At 41.1% G+C, this 17979-nt stretch overlaps 1 protein-coding gene across 1 annotated transcript in view; it reads left to right on the forward strand.

Moving 5' to 3' along the window:
* Window positions 1-2114: 2114 nt before the first annotated feature.
* Window positions 2115-17979, forward strand: part of TMPRSS11E (transmembrane serine protease 11E) — a 40621-nt gene continuing 24756 nt past the window's right edge. Inside the window, 6 exon segments of the mRNA XM_042812272.1 lie at window positions 2115-3757; window positions 5231-5322; window positions 14759-14884; window positions 15654-15719; window positions 16393-16620; window positions 17814-17854. The gene's annotated coding sequence lies outside the window, so the exon portion shown is untranslated.

The following is a 17979-nucleotide window of genomic DNA, read 5'->3' on the forward strand; positions in this document are numbered from 1 at the left end:
ACTGAGCTGCGGCCGCCGCAGGTGGGCGGGAAGAAAGCGGCGCTCGGTTGCGCATGCGCTGTGGGAGAAAGGCGGTGTGCGCATGCGTAGTCCTGACGTTTTTAGGGGAGTTCGACGGGATGGGTGCCTGTAGTTTGTTCTGCTTTAGTTGCGTTTGTGGCTTTAGTGGTTTTTTCTTTAGAGCAAGCGAGCTCTAAAGAAGGAAAGAAGAGTAGAAGAGAGGTATAGAGGTGGAAGAGACGGCCTTGCTTTCTTAGTTTTGGGGGAGGCCCGTGTCTGGTGTTTTTGCATTTCTGTGGTGGGTGCCTGAAGTGGTGGAGTTCTTGTGGCTCCTTAGTAGGATATAGCAGTTGTGGCTTTCTCTACTGCTGGGAATTGGGCTTCCCCAGATTTTTCTCAGATGTGTAAATGCCTTGTGGGTCTGAGGGAAGTCTGCCTGTGGCTTTGTATTTTTTTTTTTTTCTTTTTTTTTCCTCAAGCTGAGCTAGTTGTTTTCTGGCTGTTTTTCTTTCTTACAGTAGCATTCAGCTTGTTTTGTAATAACTCTGTTTATGATACTGAGCGGTGTAGTCAATACATTAAAAGGAAGGGAAAGCATCCAGAGGGACCTGGACAGGCTGGAGAAGTAGGCCCATGAAAAATCTAATGAGGCTCAATAAGGCCAAATGCAAGGCATTGCACTTGGGTCGGGGCGGTTGCAGGTATTTATACAAACTGAGGGAAGATCTCCTTGAGAGCAGCCCTGCAGAGATGGCCTTGGGGGTCCTGGTGGATGGGAAGCTGGATGTGAGCCAGCAGTGTGTACTTGCAGCCCCGAAGACCAACTGTTCTGAGCTGCATTAAAAAAGGGGCTGGCCAGTAGGTGGAGAGAGGTGATTGTCCCCCTCTACTCAAGCTTTTGTGAGGCCCCATCTGGAGTACAGCATCTGGGCCTGAGACCCCCAGTATAGGGCTTAGAGCTCCTGGAGCAGGTCCAGAGGAGGGCCGCTAAGATGATCAGAGGGCTGGAGCACCTTTGCTATGAGGAAAGGTTGAGGGAACTGGGCTTGTTTAGGTTAGAGAAGAGATGGCTCCAGGGAGACCTCATAATCATCTTTCAGTACTTGAAAGGAGCGTATAAACAGAAGGGGGTGCGGCTGTTTACAAGAGTGGGTAGTTATAGGACAAGGGGGAATGGTTTTAAGCTTGGTTTCTTAATGGTTTTAAGAGACAGGGGAAGTTCTGGTTAGTTATTAGGAGTAAGTTTTTCACACAGAAAGTGATGACACACTGGGACAGGTTGCCCAAGGAAGTTGTGGATACCCTATCCCTGGAGGCATTCAAGGCCAGGCTGGATGTGGCTCTGAGCCGTCTGGTCTGGTGGTTGGCAACCCTGCACATAGCAGGGATGTTGAAACCAGATTATCATTGTAGTCCTTTTCAACCCAGGCCATTCTGTGATTCTATGTATAGAATAAACATGTTCTATCAAGCCATGCTGTCTTTTAAAAAAACTTAGGATTGGTGTGTGTTTTCCTAACCAGTGAGTGAAAACAGTTAGTGCCTGAATTTCACTTTCTTGGTAGCTTGTGAGGTGATGGAGGCACCTGAGTATTTTATTAGATTATGTATTTATTAGCTATCTTGTTCCTGTTACAGAAGTTCTACCAGACTATTCTGCTCCTTGGGAAAGGTTGTGCTATGTGGTGACAGCTGCTATACACTGGCAATTCTTATTCTCAGACTGTAGGTTTTTGCTAGTGTCATCTGATGGACGCAGCAGTCTTCTTGCTGCCATGACTTCCTCCTACAAGAGCAGTGTAGTTTCAGGATGCCTTGCTTGGGATTTCTGATGCGTGTGCTTGCCCTTACAGAGTGGGGCTTTGGTAACAAACATCTGGTCAGCCCCAACATCCTTTGGTTAGCTGACCTAGAATGTTGTGAGGGAGCTTGTTTCTGTTCTAGTGATGAAGATTAGAGTAAAAAATGTGCAGTGTTGTTGGTCAGTATCATCCTACTTGTTTCGAAGGTATCATAGCAAAGCCCAAAAGGAGGATGAAAACATCACTGTAAAGCTGTAATACTTTTCCAGTGAATTATTATAAACTAGAATGAGGTGAAGAAGGGGGGGGGGGGGGCTAACTCCTGTGATTCTTACAGGAGATAGGAAGGTAAATGCATTTTGACTTTGTAGTGGCTTTCTTATCTGAGTAAAGACTGTTGCTGCTTTGGTGATCTGTTTTGACATTTACTCATCTGTGAGTCTTTATCCTTTCTGTGAAATTATGCTTCCTGATATATTCGGGATTTTACCCTACCAAGTTTTTTTGACACTAAACTCCTCGGTTCTTCAATCATAGACTGAAAAGCAATTTTGGTAGGCATATGTTCCTGTCACTTCAGTTGGGTAAGCAGCTTTTGGAGTGCCATTCAGCAGCTGGAATGCACACAACAGGTTTACTTAGCCTGTGTTATTCCTGAGCAATGCTTGCCTTTTTGTTTACCAGTGGCTACCTTGTGATATCGATTTATTGCCTCCTTTAGGTTAGATTTTTGGAAAGAAGTTTGAGAGAACCAATCAAAAAGCCTGTCAAGCTGTGTGCCTTCCACTAGGTGATGCCATTGATGTGAGTTAACTGGAAGGACAGTTATTCAGAAGGAGCTGCAGTTCATGGCAGTATACTTCTCTTTGAATCTTGCAGACGCTTTAAGGCAACCTAGGAGAAGGCCATGCTTGACAGCCAGGTGTAGCCTCTTGCTGGGTTTCATCCCTATAGTGTGGCACAAAGTGAAATTACAGTTAGTATCTTCACGTAGTATGTTTAGGAAAAGTAAAAATCTACTGATGAGGACAGCAGCTAGAACCTTACTTGAGGTTGAAATCACTTCTTCTAAGTCTCACTTTCGCGTGGGAGGGCAAGATTAACTATCTCCAGAAATCCCTTCCAGCCTTAGCTGTTTTGCAGTTCTGTTATTGATGGGCATCTGTGCAAGAATTGTATGGTAAGAGCTGCTCCTTGATGCAGTGAAACAGTTTGTAACCTATGTGGAAATCCACAGCTACAATATACCAAATCCAGAAGGAGATGGGAGGAAAAAAGGGCTTCTAAGCTTGGTAGTGGGATTCCTTTTAGCTCTTGCTGTGCCAGAGATTTGGTGCGCAGCCTTTTAGTTTAAGGGACAGTTAATTGCATTGCCTAAACCTGATCTAAAAGGAATGTAGAATTCCCGTAGTGTCTGCAGAGAGTGCTTCAGAACTGAATTGAGAGACCCTCTGACTGGAAGTTCTCCCTTTAAATGGCCTTCCTAAAACCTCTGTATTAGTCTGTTCTTGTCTTTTTGCAAGTAATGGTTGATGGGTATCTTTAAATTGTTCATTAAAGATGGGCTGCTTGTGAGGAGTGTCAGTGGTGACTGAGAATAATCTAAGTTCTAGCTCAGATGTGAGATCTGGGTGTGCTTTTGTGTGCAGGCCTTTTGCTGTCTGTGAGAGGCTTGAGCAGAGATTGTTGCTGACTGTACAAGAAGTAGATTTTGGGAAATGACTTGGTTGTAGGCTTGTTGTGGCTTGTGTAACTTGAAACATCTCCACTTATGTATGAAACAAGTGTGCTCTATCAAGCCATGTTGTCTTTTAAAGATATTTAGGATTGGTGTATGCTTTCCTAGCGTAATGTAGGTGAAAATAGTGCCTGTGCTTTGATTACCTTACTGGGCAGCTTGTGAGGTGATCGGGGCACTGTACAGGACTGATATGATGGAATACCACCTTTATAAGGTAGGTTAATTGATCTGAGTTGGATTAAGATGAAAAAAATCCATTGATTCAGAATTTCTCTTCCAGATTGCAGGACAAGATTTAACGCTGTTCCTCTTCTCAAAAGGCACATTTGTACAGGTGTGATGCAGATCAGCAGAGAGCCATTCATGTAGCTGAATTATGGTATTCGTGTATTCTGCTGATCTGCCTGTGCATTTGGATAATGTCACCATGTCTGTAATTCTCATAAAGGCTCACAAACTTTCAGATTGTGTGACTGTTAATCCTTGTCCTTTACCTAGAATCCTGCAGAATAAGGGGTAGATTATAACCACTTTTCTCTACCGTACTCTAATCTGGTTATGCCAAAAATCCTTTCTAGGTTTACTTTGTGATGCTTGACATAATTTTGGCTGTGTCAGCCCATGGAATATGTTTTCTATTGAAAGGAAGATGTGGTTTTTCTGAAAGAAAACTTCAGAGAGTGCTGGAAAATACTTGTTGGCATGGGTAGTGAATTGTTGTTCGTATTTGGTTTGATTTCTGGTTTGAACCTTAAGTAGACTGCAGGAACTGCAGAAATGTGGTTTGTGTGCCTTTTGTTCCTCGGCCTGAGTGCACTGACAGTAGCCTGCTTCCTGGTTATAATTGCTGTACTCTGGACTGAGTGTATGCCAAGTCCAAGCACTTCCAATAACTGAGTTTATTGGTTGTGTTATTACAGTGTAAACAGGAAACTCCCTGAAAATATTATTCCAAAAATTTATTTAATTAGTAAGCTAATGATAAAAGACTTTGGGGATGGGGGGGGGGGGGGGGGGAGGGAGAGGGGTTGGTGACAGCATGGTACTGGAGTTATAAGGAGTAGAGAAATTAAGAGTTCTTGGAAGCCAAGTTGTTTTCCTATCTCCCAAGATATCTGTCTGCTTTTCCCAATTATTGTTGATATTTGTGTGTTTGTTGTTTGTTCTGTGTGTTTTCTTCACCTCCTCTTCCATTCTCTTCTTTCCCTTTTACATCTGCCCTCTGATAATGAAATTTTCAGGCCAGTTGTGGTGAAAGTGATTCTTGCACTGGATTTTAAAGGAGGGTTCACTTCTTTCTAAATAAATTCACCCAACAAATGCTTTTGGAAGTGCTTCGTTGCAAGACAGTACCACTAGAGAATTGAATTATTAGTTTCCATGACATGCAAGTCATAGGTGTAAGCTAATTGTGTTGGTAATTCTCCTCTGTGTTTTTGTTCTGTTGTTGATATTTGAAAAATCTCCATTTCATTGCCTTTGCTGCAGTTTTCCCTTGTTTGAGCACTTCCACTTGAAATATCAGACCTTGCATACAGCTGAGGACATTCAATGTTTTTCTGATGTGGAGAGACCCTTTCTTTTTATCTCTCCATTCCTTTTGTTCTGCTGTGCTGCCCTCGGTTCTTATGGAGTCTTTTCTGACCTGATGCAAATCGCTGATCTGAAAGAAAACTATGTTTTTCAGGATGACTTTTCGAGGAGCCGAATAGACATGAAGAGGACTGTCCTGTTTCAGCGGCGCTGAGTGCATCCTGCACTGAGTCCAGCTGTTACCTGGTACGTCTTTGCAAACTTTTAGGTCGATCTCCTACTGAGTCAGGAGGTGGCAGCATGTCACGTTTGGCGCGCACTTTGATACAAGACCATTCTGAATTGCTTTGTGGCTGGAATGTGATCCATAGTGATTATGCTCAGAGGAAAGAAAATCCAGGGCTCGCTCTAGATCACTAGTATGCAAGTGTTTCTCGACCTAGCTAGACCTGGAGATAGCAGGGTTTGTTGTGGGTGGTATTTGTAAGTGGTAAGTTAACGCTTCTTTTGCTGTTTCCCCAAGGAGCAGGAGAAAGATGTAAGACTGCATTTAAGGTCATCCCTGAGATGTCATGATCACATCTGAGAAATACATTTGCATTGGCCTGAGTTCAGCAGGGTATTTACGGAACTATTAGAGATCTTGAACAAGTATTATGGAAGCCATGAGTTCCTAATGAGATACTTGAAATTAAACATGTCCTTTTGCTCCTTGCTGAATCATGTTACAGTTAGCTTTTTTTACTGCCTATAAGCTCTGTAGTAGGAGCCCAGTGTGTATATACTGTGCTGCACCAAAGAGGTGAGGAGTGTTTTTTGGTACTCCCTTCTTGCTCCCCTCAGTCTGCCATGGTTTATAATTGCTGAGAAATACAGAAGTACAGCTCTCTTCTCAATTGTTAACTTACTGTAAGAGTATGAACAATTATTTTGTGTGGTACAAACTGTCTAGCCCATTTAGACAAAGGATTAAAGAACAGGCTTGACAAGTCCAGATGTCTTCATGGTACTGTGATAACCCTATCATTAGTTAGATAGCCCTACCTTAACTTAGACTGAAATAGATAAATGGCATCCTTGTGGTAACCAAGGAATTTTTTTTTGGTCGCAAAAATAGTATCCAAGTGCTCTACAAAAGTATTCACACCCATTGGCAGCAGTACAATTCAAAATTGTACATGACAGATATCTTTCAATAACATATAATGGGGAGAAGATATATCAAGCTTAATTGTCTTGTGCCAGTTTATTTTCCACTCTTCTGCCCTGTCTAAGGAAAAAAAAATAGAGTTCTCCTTTCTGGACAGATTTTCAGACTAGATTTTAAAGGAAGATAGCACTGTGTGCTGATTAGGTGGAAGACTAAGTGTCACCTTCTCCAGAAAGCTGAGCGCTTGCTGTTGGAGCTGAATGCAGTGAGGGCTTCTGCATGCTGATGTTTCTGGCTCTGAAGAGCTGTTCAGGGTTGGAAGTCTGATTTAAAGCTTCATATATTCATTGTGATAAAGTTGCTGAGAAGTCACATTTAGAAAATGAAGTTTGTGTGTGGCAAGGTTGTAGAGATTCTTCTATTAAGTAGGTCTCTGGCAGGCCTAATCAAAATGAAACCCAGTTTCCCATCTGTTTAGTGGAACTTCAGGTGTTGAACAAGGTGTGTGCATAAAGGTCTTCCTTCTTCTCCACAGGGGCAGTAGCCTCTTTTCTTCCATGTCACCTCCTCTTCTGCCCTGGACTGCAAGAGACAATATCTGAGAGAAATTGAAGGGCAGGAAGTAAGAAGTTTTTGTGCATATATTTGGGCATAGAAGTTATAATGCATTCATTTTTTGACCACCATAACATGAGCCCCAGCAGAATGGAACAAAGTGCTGTGCTGTTGGTGAAAGAAGGGCACTACTTAAAAAGCTGATAGACAGCAGTTACATAAACTTTCAGTATCTCATTCTGTGCATGTGGGTAACAGAAGTTAGTTGAATTGAGATTTGAGACATTCTACAGTGGCAGGAAATTCCTTTGTTACCAATATTGTTCCTCCATACCTCTGCAGTCTCTGTGGTCTGGCTCTGGTGAGAATAAATGTGTCAGTTCAAATTATTAAAGCTGTTCTGATTTACACTGTCTTACTGTATTTGTTTGTGAATGGCTGTAGCGTGCGTCATCAGTAAATTAACTGGTAATGGCCATTTGTGGTGGGTTCTGTGATGGATATAGTTTTTCCCATGATCTGTTCCAATGAAAACCACATTGCCCTGTTCTTAACCTTTCCTTCCAGCACGAGAGGAGTTGTTAAGGCTATGATGCCATGTATTCTCATTGCAGTGCAGGTTTTAGCTCGTCTCTTACTTCTGTATTCCTTGTCTTCCAGGTGAATCACTGCTGTTATCTCATGTCACACCCTCTTTTTAAACCACAGTACTTTTCAGTTTTGAGGGCCAATTAAATATTGATGTTTAATTGGAAAACTTGCTCTGTGTCCTGTTTCAACTGATGTATCTTTTTCTTCTGTGCAAGTTTGCTTATCAAGCTCTTATCAGTGTAATCTTCAATGGATACTTAATATCTTGAGTTAGCAGTGAAGCTATGGGGTTTTGTAGATGAATAGTAGAGCTGTACACACTAGGGCTGAAAGGATGGGTCATCTGATTAGTTCCCCACCACAGGTGTGATCAGCTATATTTGACTACTCCTGATTGTTTATTTATAGAAGCTCTAGAATATCAGCAATTAAAACATGGAAGAACAGGCTGGACTATTTTAAGTGCTTAAATAACATGATGGTGCGTATTTCATTGCCTTCAAGTTTTAGAATGTTTAGAGTTGATATTTAGTGTTTTACCTTGCAATATCTGTTAAAGAAATAAAGCTGAACTTGCCAGACAGTCATTCCACTTCAGTAGCTGAAGTGGTAGAATGATGGTAGGAAAATGTTGATCTCTGGGTTTGATACCAGAATTAAAGTATTTGGCAGATTTGTGTTTGAAATGTTGATGGAAACTCACTTCACATAGTGTTGGCAGAGGTGAAACCAAGTAATTGTTTATCATTCTTGGGAAACTGTCCATGAATTGGTATTAAGAAGGTCTCTCTTATTTGAGACAACGCATCAACCTGTAGATGTATTCCTCTAGAATATTAAAACTAATATTTTAAATAACGTGTTGAACCAGAGTACCATGGTCATCATCTTCTCTCCTTATGTGGTGTGCAGCTGAGAGAGTCTGAACTGGACAGTGTGAGCTACCACTTAGTGGCTGAGTCCTGATGATGGAAATCATGGTGGGCAGTTGTGTGGCAAGGCTTCCTATGGGAAGCCTTGCTGAAAAGCACTGATTTTTCAGGGTGGGGGCACACCTCCCAGGGGGAAGAGCCTAATGGGACTACTTGGGCCCTAACAAGGCTCATACCAGAGAAGGAGGTATTGTGGAGGTGGTACTGAAGTGCAGTAGGAAAGATATGAAATTCAGGCAATGGAGATTCATTCCAAGAAAGTTCCAAAAATCTGTTTCAGTAGCTTTCTCGGAGCACCCACCAGTCAAACATCTTTTTACAGCTCTCTGTTGATGCAATTTAAAAAGTGCTGGTCTTTTTCTCTCAGCCTCTCTTGTTGGACTAAGCTGCTTTGTCAACTCATTCCAGTTGTACTGTGAACTGTAATATGTCCCATTTGCTCTTTCGTTGCCACCTTGGCTTTGCAAGGCACTGACAAGCTCTGCAGCAAAGTAAATCAGTGAAATACAGCTCACCTTCTCTGACCTGGGTGTAGAAATTCTTGAATGCTGAGGTGTTTTTTTTGGTGTTTTTTTTTTTTTTTTCAGGCACAGCTTGCTAGGCAATTATTTAGATGAGTCATACGTAGGTCTAATGTAATCTACAGTGTATTCTTTGAATTTGTTAGCACCGTTGGGACACAAGCTCCATTAGTCTACTTGTTTCTGACAGGATTTAATGTTTCTTGTTTTAGAATATTTCTGTAGGTCTTGGGTACCTCAATATGAGCTATGGGACCTGCATGAGTTTGGGGGTTTTTTTGTGGCACTTTGAGTTTTGGCTTCTTTCTTCAGGAGTACTTTGCATTTTTCTAGAAACAATTAATACAATTCTGAGGACCTTCTGTTCTTAATGTCAGAAAGTCTGAACAGATGCAAAGATTTGTAAGCTTGCTGCACTGGGTTTATTTGCTTTATACTTGTCCTGGTAGCTTAGGAAGCTTTCAGCTAGCTGGATTTTGATGTAGTGGTAGAGCTAAGTGCTTTTTATGTTTTGTTTGAAATCCCTATTATAAGAAATTTTCAATTCACTGTAGTTATTCCTATACCATAAATACTCTTAAACTTATTTCTAAATTGACTTGTATGATCACCAGTACCTTGCTTTGTCAGGGGTAACATTTGTCTTGTGGGGGGAGATGAATCTGTCCAGCAGCAAGCTCACACCAGGTGCTTGCTCGCTCCATCCACAGTGGGATGAGTGAGAGGATCGGAAGAGAAATGAGCAAAACTTGTGGGTTGTGATGAAACTCTCCCTGCAGCAGCAGAAGAGATTAACTGAGAGAGCAAAAGCAAGAAAAACTCATGGATTGAGACGATATAAATGAAGGAAAGGAGAAAATGAGGCAAACAATACAAAGGCTATCACTTTACTACCTTCTACAAGTAGGGAACAAACATTTCAATAAAGCCATAGCCTTTTACATAGAGCATATTGTGTGGCATGCAGTGTCCCTTTGATCGGTTTGGGTCTGCTCTCCTGTCTGTGATTCCTCCCAACCTTTTGCCCACCCTTAGCCTACCTGCTGTTTTAGGGAGTGGAAGAGCAGAGTGAGACACAGAAGGCCTTGATGCTGTTCAAGTGCAGCTCAGCAATATCTAAAACATTAGTGCTATATCAATACTGTTGATATTGATGGGGTACTGTTTTGATAGCATAGCCAAAACATGGTGCTGTATGAAGAAAATAAATCTCATCCCAACCAAGCCAAGTACTCTTCTATGGTAATAGTACCACCAATGAATTAAATTGTTTTAATTGCCTCATTTTATTTTATAGCCTACTAACTGCTGTTTTTGAGGTTCTTTTTAAACTTGCACCGTGTAACAACATGTTAGTTCTAGGTTCTTCCTCTGAGTACTGAAGTTGATATATTAATTATGTGTATTTGATAATTATGGCCTCCTTGAATATTAAAGCTTCTTTGTATGTGGGTATATTAGATAAAATCTTGGCAGTGTATCTTAACAAAAACTGCAAAAATCAACTGGGAGAGAAAGGTATTTGCTTGAGAATGTTAGATTACTTCAATATTTAGGCTTCTTTACTTAAATGATATTTTTTTGTCAAGCTCTTCTTAAAGGCAAAAGCATCACAAAAGAATTCATAAGTGCCCAAGCTGCTCAGTTCAACTTCTGTCAGTTTCACTTGTTATGCTTCTAGTGGTTGTATTTTTGAGATGTGCCCACAACAAGTTGTGTTCAGCTTAAGTAGCTGTATCATGGTCTTGAGTCTTATGAAGAGTGTGACATTGAGGTGGCCAAAAATGATCAGGGTTGCTTGCTGATCGGTGTTGTCACCTCATCTTGGAAGGCTGGGTGATGGCTGTCCCTCCCCAAGAGGTATTCCTAGCTTTTGGTGACTCCTTGGTTTTCAGCTGTCCTTTTGTGAGAGAGAGCATGGGTCTTATTCTATGTCTGAGTCACCTAGCATTGCTAATGGATTGTTTGTAAAAATTATGATTTTTATAATAATAATAAGTTTTATAAAAATAAGTATTATTTTTATAATAATAAAAATGATTTCAGTTCCTCCATTACCAAGCGGATAATATCACAACTAGCTACATTAATTTGAGCAGTTAATTAAAAACTCCCAACTGGATGGCACTGAATTGTACATGTAAGGGTTGGATGCTATTGAGATAACCTAGGAAACATTGAGTTTGGTTTCCCTAAAAGAGAGGGAAACAGTAGAAGATCATGAAACCTAATGCTTGGATCATACTCTCTACTTCCCTTGCAAGTAGCAAAAGATTCCAGAGTCCTGAGAGCATGCCAGTGGAGAACAGAGGCTATGGAGTTAGGCAGCAGATGGCCAGACTGCTGATGACAGAAAGAGCAATGGAAAGTGTAACTTCCTTAGGAGGAGATTATAAAGGATTGCTGTAATCCAGAACCCCATTAGAATGACCTTAAAACCTGGAAGAGAGGTGATCTCACTTAGAAGAGACCAGTCAATAAATATGTTGTATTGATACATTGCTTTGCACAGACTTTTTTTTTTTCCTGATGAAAAAGTGAATTTAGATTTCATTAGAAACTGTCTTTGTTGTTGTTTAAAAGCCTGGTCAGTTTCTGGAGAGCTCAGGATGTCTAGGCAAATGTAGTTAGGGAAGCCATCTCTCCAAGTGGAGCCTGTCACTGATGGCAGCAGACAGCACACAGGCTTGGTGCTCAGCTTCCTCAGTTAGCCTGGGGTGCTGGCTTCTTGAGAATCTGCTGGCAAGGAATGGTGTACTGTGATGGTCTTCTGTCCTGCTATTGTATGGGAGAGTCAGACTTGGCTTTCGTCCTAATTATAAGCTAGGTGTTACTGGTAGATTAACAGGTTAAGGACTTTTTCTTGGATCAGAGGCTTTAGCAGCTGGTAAGGAATACCTCACCTACCATCCCTGTCTTAGGTCATGCTCTCTGTGTAGTCAGATAGATAGCACTGCTTACAGGCAGTCAAGGTTGGCATTTTTTTGCTGTTTGTGCATAATATCATCTGTGCACAATGAGACTCAGGCTCATTGAGTGTGTATTTTCATGTAGATGGCTTTTGGTTTGGGCTGTTGGACATGCTGTTGATGAACTCACGAGTGAGTATTCCCTGGTATCTAGAAGAGTTGAGTTCAAACTCCAGCCTTTTTGGAAGGATGTAAATGTCATCTCCCTTTCATTAACGTTTTGTGGTAGGCTCAACCTATTGAAGATACTTACAGAAAAAGCATGGTTGCCTAAGTCTCCTGCCCATAAGAAACTATTCTGTGATTTTATTTTTTCATCCATGCCATGCAGGATATTATGGTGCAGAGCCATAAACAGATCTGCTACCTTGCTTCTAGTTCTAAACTGAAAGGGAAATACTAGAAATGCATGCTATTCAGTGATCAAGTCACTTCTGAAGTAGTGCTGTGGGAGAAACTATAAGGATATACTTGTTGCTTGTTTTTTCACTTCTCTGTAACTCATAATGGTCATTTGAGTGCAAGCTGGGCAGAACAGAATGGTTGTATGATCCAAATTTGTCTTGCATGGTAGCTTGTCTTTCAGTGACCTAATTCTGTTGTGTAGGGGACTGTGTCATTCCTTGGGAGATTCTTTTTCATGTTTTGCTTGCTGATCCATTTGAAACATCTTAAATGAGAGTTTCTGCAGTGTCATTGCAGCCTGAAGCAAATTCTCTCCTGTTAGCCCAGGATGTCAGCCCAGAACTATCCTGTTATTTAAAGCTGGATAGTCAACCGCCTTATTTCTTCAACACTGAAAAGTTGTTTGTTGTCTTCATATCCTGTGGGGTGGTAGAAACTGTATAGTACAGTAAAGTCCAATGTAAACTCATTACTTCTGAATTCAATAAAATTAGCATAGGCATAATTCTATACCTTTCAAAATGCTGGAACTTAAACCACTTTGTAATTAATATTTATTATCTATATCATTCATGGATAAAAATGAGAGGTTTTTTTTGTATTTTAAATAAAAGCATTTTACAATTTTGTGTTGTAAATGTCTACATTCAGTTGCTTGCTATCTGGATCTTTGTGACTGATTTTCTTGCATGCTCTTTTATCTAAAAAGGAATATGTGTGAAGTAAGTTTATCTAAGCAGTTCTGTCATTTAAAGCTAGAGAGAGTGCTTCTGTCACACTGCAGCTCTGTAATTGCCCTCTAGAAAAGATTAAAGTACATAAACAGGAAATTTGGTTTCACTTTTTCAACACAGCTAGTGAGTGTTACAGTGAGTTTTTGTATTCTCTGTTCTTTTTGGGGTACAAATTGAAAATACAAATGATGGGAATAATCCTTTAGTCATTACTGGCTCTTCTGAATGATGCTAGGAGTAAGATTTTTGACCACATTTAAAATTACCACTTTTCTCAAGCTGACCATATTCTGACTGATGTCCGATGGGAATCCCAGCCCTACTCTGGACATAGCTAGTATGTAGCTGCATGTGCTGCCATTGGCTAAACCAGCCTCATCAGTGGTCTTGAGAAAAGCCAGATGCCATAGATTTGTCTAGATCCATCCTAGTAGAATGAGTACGGCTTTCCTCCCAAATTCTCCTCAGTGTGATAACTGCATGTATGTCACTCCATCTTATGAAAATCTGAGAGAAGTTGCTTCTATTTTTCTTGAGAAAGATGGAAGAGTAAGGTCCAGCTCGTTCTGTGGATGCTTGACAGATAATACAAACTGATTAAAACTATCAGCCTCCATGGTCCCTGGTTTGTTTGGAGGCATGTTTGATCACTTACTAACTTGGTAGGTGGAGTCATGAGGTTTCCAGGCCTTTAGTTTTTTTCATCTCCTTCCTCTATGAATTTAGCCAAGAACCCTGGCAGGAATTTTGATGCTTGTCTCATTCCTGCTCCTGTGTTATTACCACGTCTAATCGTCTCTGTTTGATTTACTGGCTATATGCTAAAAGTAGCTGAAGTTTTAATCTGGCAATTTTTCCTCCTAGCTGCCTTCTCAAGCTTCAGTCTTCAGGAGAGGAAGCTTGTGTTTTCTCCTCCCTGTTGATCCCCTTTGAAGAAATTCTCTTTGTGTGTGAATGTTGTCTGACAGTAATGAATGTTCCAGAGTATTAAACCTCCTTCAAGCTGGCATGAAAAACTTCCTTAAGTTTTTGTTCTGATTGTATTTCCCGTTAATACTTCAGTAGACTTATTTATAGATCCAGTTGGCTTTCTGTTCTGACATGCTGGTAGAAGGTGCATTATTTGTTTTATCTTGATTATATATTTTATTTCTTTGGCACTTCACGTGAGCCTTTGTTGTTTCCATTTGATAGACCAGAGTCATCTATCATCTGTACATGAATACATCTCTAACTTCTTGAAGGGTATTGTCTTAATAGCCTTCCTTCCCATGTTCTTTCTCCTTTATTTCTGAAGTCTGTTTTTTGTTAAGAATAAACTCATTCTAGTCCTCTAGCATGGGAACTTGAAACAAATTAGTGTTTTGTTCTAGATATTTAACTCATTTAACAGTTAAGACTGCTGGGAGATGCTGGGAATTTATCCAGTGTGCTCACTCTAATGTATCTCACAGAATCTGATGTGTGGAACACAACATGTATGTAGCATTAAATTTGCTAAGCTGCATCCTGAAGGATCTCTGACCAGCTTAAGCTTAGTAGAGGCTGTCAGAGCTGCCTGAGAGCTGGAAGAAATAAACTGAGCTATTAACATTAAGTGCCGCAAGTATCTACTTCTCTTAGGCAGCTTGAGCTGATGTAATGTGTTTTAGGCTTGTGTTTAGTTTAGACTGAAGTAACTGCTTAGAGGAAAGTTCAGCATGCCGTGAGTACGTGGCGCATCTGTACAGTCACAGTCTGATGTTTGGTGAAGCGTTCATATGGATAATTTGGGGGCTGCTTCCAACACTGTTGTTGTTGCTTCTTTTTTTTTTTTCTTTTCCAGAGGGAATCGAAAGTTGACTGGTGTTTCAAAACTGTCTGAAAGTCTCCTTGTTACAGGAGACCAGTGCGAAAGATGGTCATGGACATCCTTGGTTACTTCATAAGGGTGTGGCAGGAATTACTGATGGTAACTCTTGAGTGAGACAAGGGTGGCTCTTGAAGGAAATAGGGAGACTGCGTGGCTGGTTAAGCACTAGAGAATTTGGACATTATCTAGTCCAACAATCAATCCATCCCCACCATGCCCACTAATTATGTCCCTCAGTGCCATATCTCCATGTTTCTTAAATTCTTTCAGGGACAGTGACTCCCCTGGGCGGCATGTTTCAATGAATGTGTCACCACTCTTTAGGAAAAACTTATTCTCCAAATATCCAACCTGAACTTCCCCTGGCACAACTTGAGGCCATTACCTCTTGTTACTTACCTGGAAGAAGTGATTGACTGTTAGATTGCTCTAGTTTCCTTTCAGGAGGATGTAGAGAGTGATAAGGTCTCCCCTGAGCCTCTTCCAGACTGAACAAGCCCAGTTCCCTCAGCTGCTCACCATATGTCTTGTGCTCCAGATTCTTAAAAGCTTTGTTGACCTTCTCTGGACACACTCCAGGGCCTCAATGTCTTTCTTGTAGCGAAGAGCCCAAAACTGAGCATGGTCCTTGAGGTGTGGCCTCACCAGTGCTGAGTGCAGGGCTATGATCATTTCCTTTGTCAGGAAACAACAGTTGAAGACAAGGGTGGGTGTCTTTGAACTTCCTGATGTACTAAATCTCCAAGCTTTGTGAAAACAAAAAGCAAAAAAAAAAAGTTCTCTACTGTAATAAAATGCAACGGCACTTCTCTTGAAGTGCTATAAATGTCTTCATTCTGCAAACAAATGTTTTCCATGTTATTGGCAGTTGTTACAGTTGGAGACCCCACCTGGAAGCCCCCAGCACAGGAAGGACATGGAGTTGTTGGAGCAGGTCTGGAGGAGGGCCTTGAAGATGATCAGAAGGCTGGAGCATCTCCCTTTTGAGGACATGCTGAGGGATCTGTGTGTGACTCCACAGGTGGTGAAGTCACCGACCCTGGGGGTGTTCAAGGAAAGGCTGGATGTTGTGTTGAGGGACATGGTTTAGTGGGAGCTATTGGGAATAGGTGAACGGTTGGACTGGGTGATCTTTTAGGTCTTTTCCAACCTTGGTGATTCTATGATTCTATGATCTGGGGCTCTTCAGCCTGGAGAAGAGAAGGCTCAAAGAAAACCTTATTCTAGGACTTGAAGGGGCCTACAAGAAAGTTGGGGAAGGACTTGTATAAGGTTATGTAGTGACAAGACAAATTGTTTTAGACTAGAAGAGTGTAGATTTTTGTCAGGCTTTGGTTGTTTGTGTGGGAGAATTCTACCCGTTGGTTTTTATCTCGAATCTTGTGGCTAGTGACAGATGGCCTCTTGCTGTTACAACAGCTGCTCCACCTCTTTCCAGCATCAATTATGAGAAGTTACATACAATTTAGGAAAACTAGTCTTGGGGCTATTGGTGAGATGACCATTAAGATAAAGGTGCTGGAGGGGAGCAGGGGTAGGAAAATGTGCATGGTTAACATGTTTCCTAGGTTACTTTCTGATTTTTGTGTACTTTTTTTTTCCAACAGAAAGAAAGGGGATGAGAGTGAAATACTGATAATGCTACAAAGGTGCCACACCCTGGTGCTACAGCAAGAATTATTGAGTGTGCTGGGAAAAGAGATCACCTTTGGATCCTTTTTGCTCAATACAGTACAGTTCAACTGAGTCATGTTGAGCTGTGATGGGATAGAAGCAGGCATGCAGTCAAAGCAAAAATTATATTTGCTTAACATGTGATTACAAATCAACTGGAAGTAAGCTCAAATTATTCTGCACTTGGCTAGCTAATACAGTGTAGTACATAACTGGTAGCTCACTAATGTGTGTTGACTACTTGCCATTCTTTCTTCCTAGCCTCAGTTTCTTTTAGGATTGCCTTGTGACACTTGTCAGTGTATGGGGTAAAGATAAGCAGTCTTTGAAAGATTAGCTGGCATGTTCAAATCTGGGGCTTTCAAAGTTACTTGATACAGGGCTGGCTTGGCTGTTTCTTTCAAAGACCACTGGAATTGTTCAAGCAGATAAATAGAAATGTGTACTTAAATGCTAGGCAAAAGCTTTTGAGTATACTTCTGATAATTTTACCATGATCATGTCAGTATTTTAAGAGTGGCTAACAAAGGGTTTTTGCCTCCCTTCCTGGCTAGAGATGTTGGAAATTCCATTTTGCCTTTTCAAGAACATTAGGATTTGCACTGATCTTGCTGGTGTCAGATATGATTTGAGCTAAGACATCTTTGAAGCCATACTTGTAATTAGTGGCTAATTTTATTTCAAGACTTTTTTTTTTCCCCTCTCTAAGCCACATCTTGCTGATTCCTGTAAAAATGTTGTGGATGGCTGAAAATCTTTAACATATTCTTAAATTCCAATGCAAAGGCTTAGGGTTGCCAAACCTTTCCCAAAGGTTTGTCCTGGGAAAGTTTTTGAACATATGGACTAGAACACTGACTACAGTGAATGAGGTCTGGTGCATGCCAAGCCAAATCCTTGTAAGAGGCAGTCAAGGTTGTTGCAAAGTGTTTCTGTGGACTGTGGACTATGGACTATGGACTTCTTGCATAAAAAATCATGTGGATTTCTACACTCTTGTACTCTGCAAGGGCTAACACCTGTTAGATGAACTTTGGTTTGAATACTTTAAAGCTTTGACTGTCATTTAGTTTTTCTAAGAATCATCCAATGTGGAGGGAGAAATTTTTCATTTGTTAGCAAGTCGCAAATGCATATGGCTTGAACCTGTCTTGTAAAACTTGTTCTTACAACTTGCCTCTTCTATAATGTGTTCAAAAATACTTTTGAAGGAACTGAGTACTGACCCTGGTAAATCCCTTGCATTGAGGCTGTAGCGCTGTGTCTAAAATGTTCCTGTTGATCAGTTGACTGTGAGGTGGGATGTGAGCCTGCGTTGCAGCCAAACTGACTTGTTCTGTGTGCCATCCTGCAGGGAAGCCAGCTATCTGGAGAGAGGCACCCTATTAACAGAAGGTAAAAAAGCCATCCTTTGTGTCTGCTTTTGTCTCTGAGATCGTACTGGTTAGACTATCGAAGCTCAGAGACTATACTCTGGCCCAGCAATTAAAACTGCAGCATGAGTTGAGATGAGTTTGTGT

This window comes from Centrocercus urophasianus, unplaced genomic scaffold (genome assembly GCF_019232065.1).
Source record: "Centrocercus urophasianus isolate 14NV4802_14NV808 unplaced genomic scaffold, USGS_Curo_1.0 seq_13, whole genome shotgun sequence".
In the NCBI taxonomy this organism is placed as follows: Eukaryota; Metazoa; Chordata; class Aves; order Galliformes; family Phasianidae; genus Centrocercus; species Centrocercus urophasianus.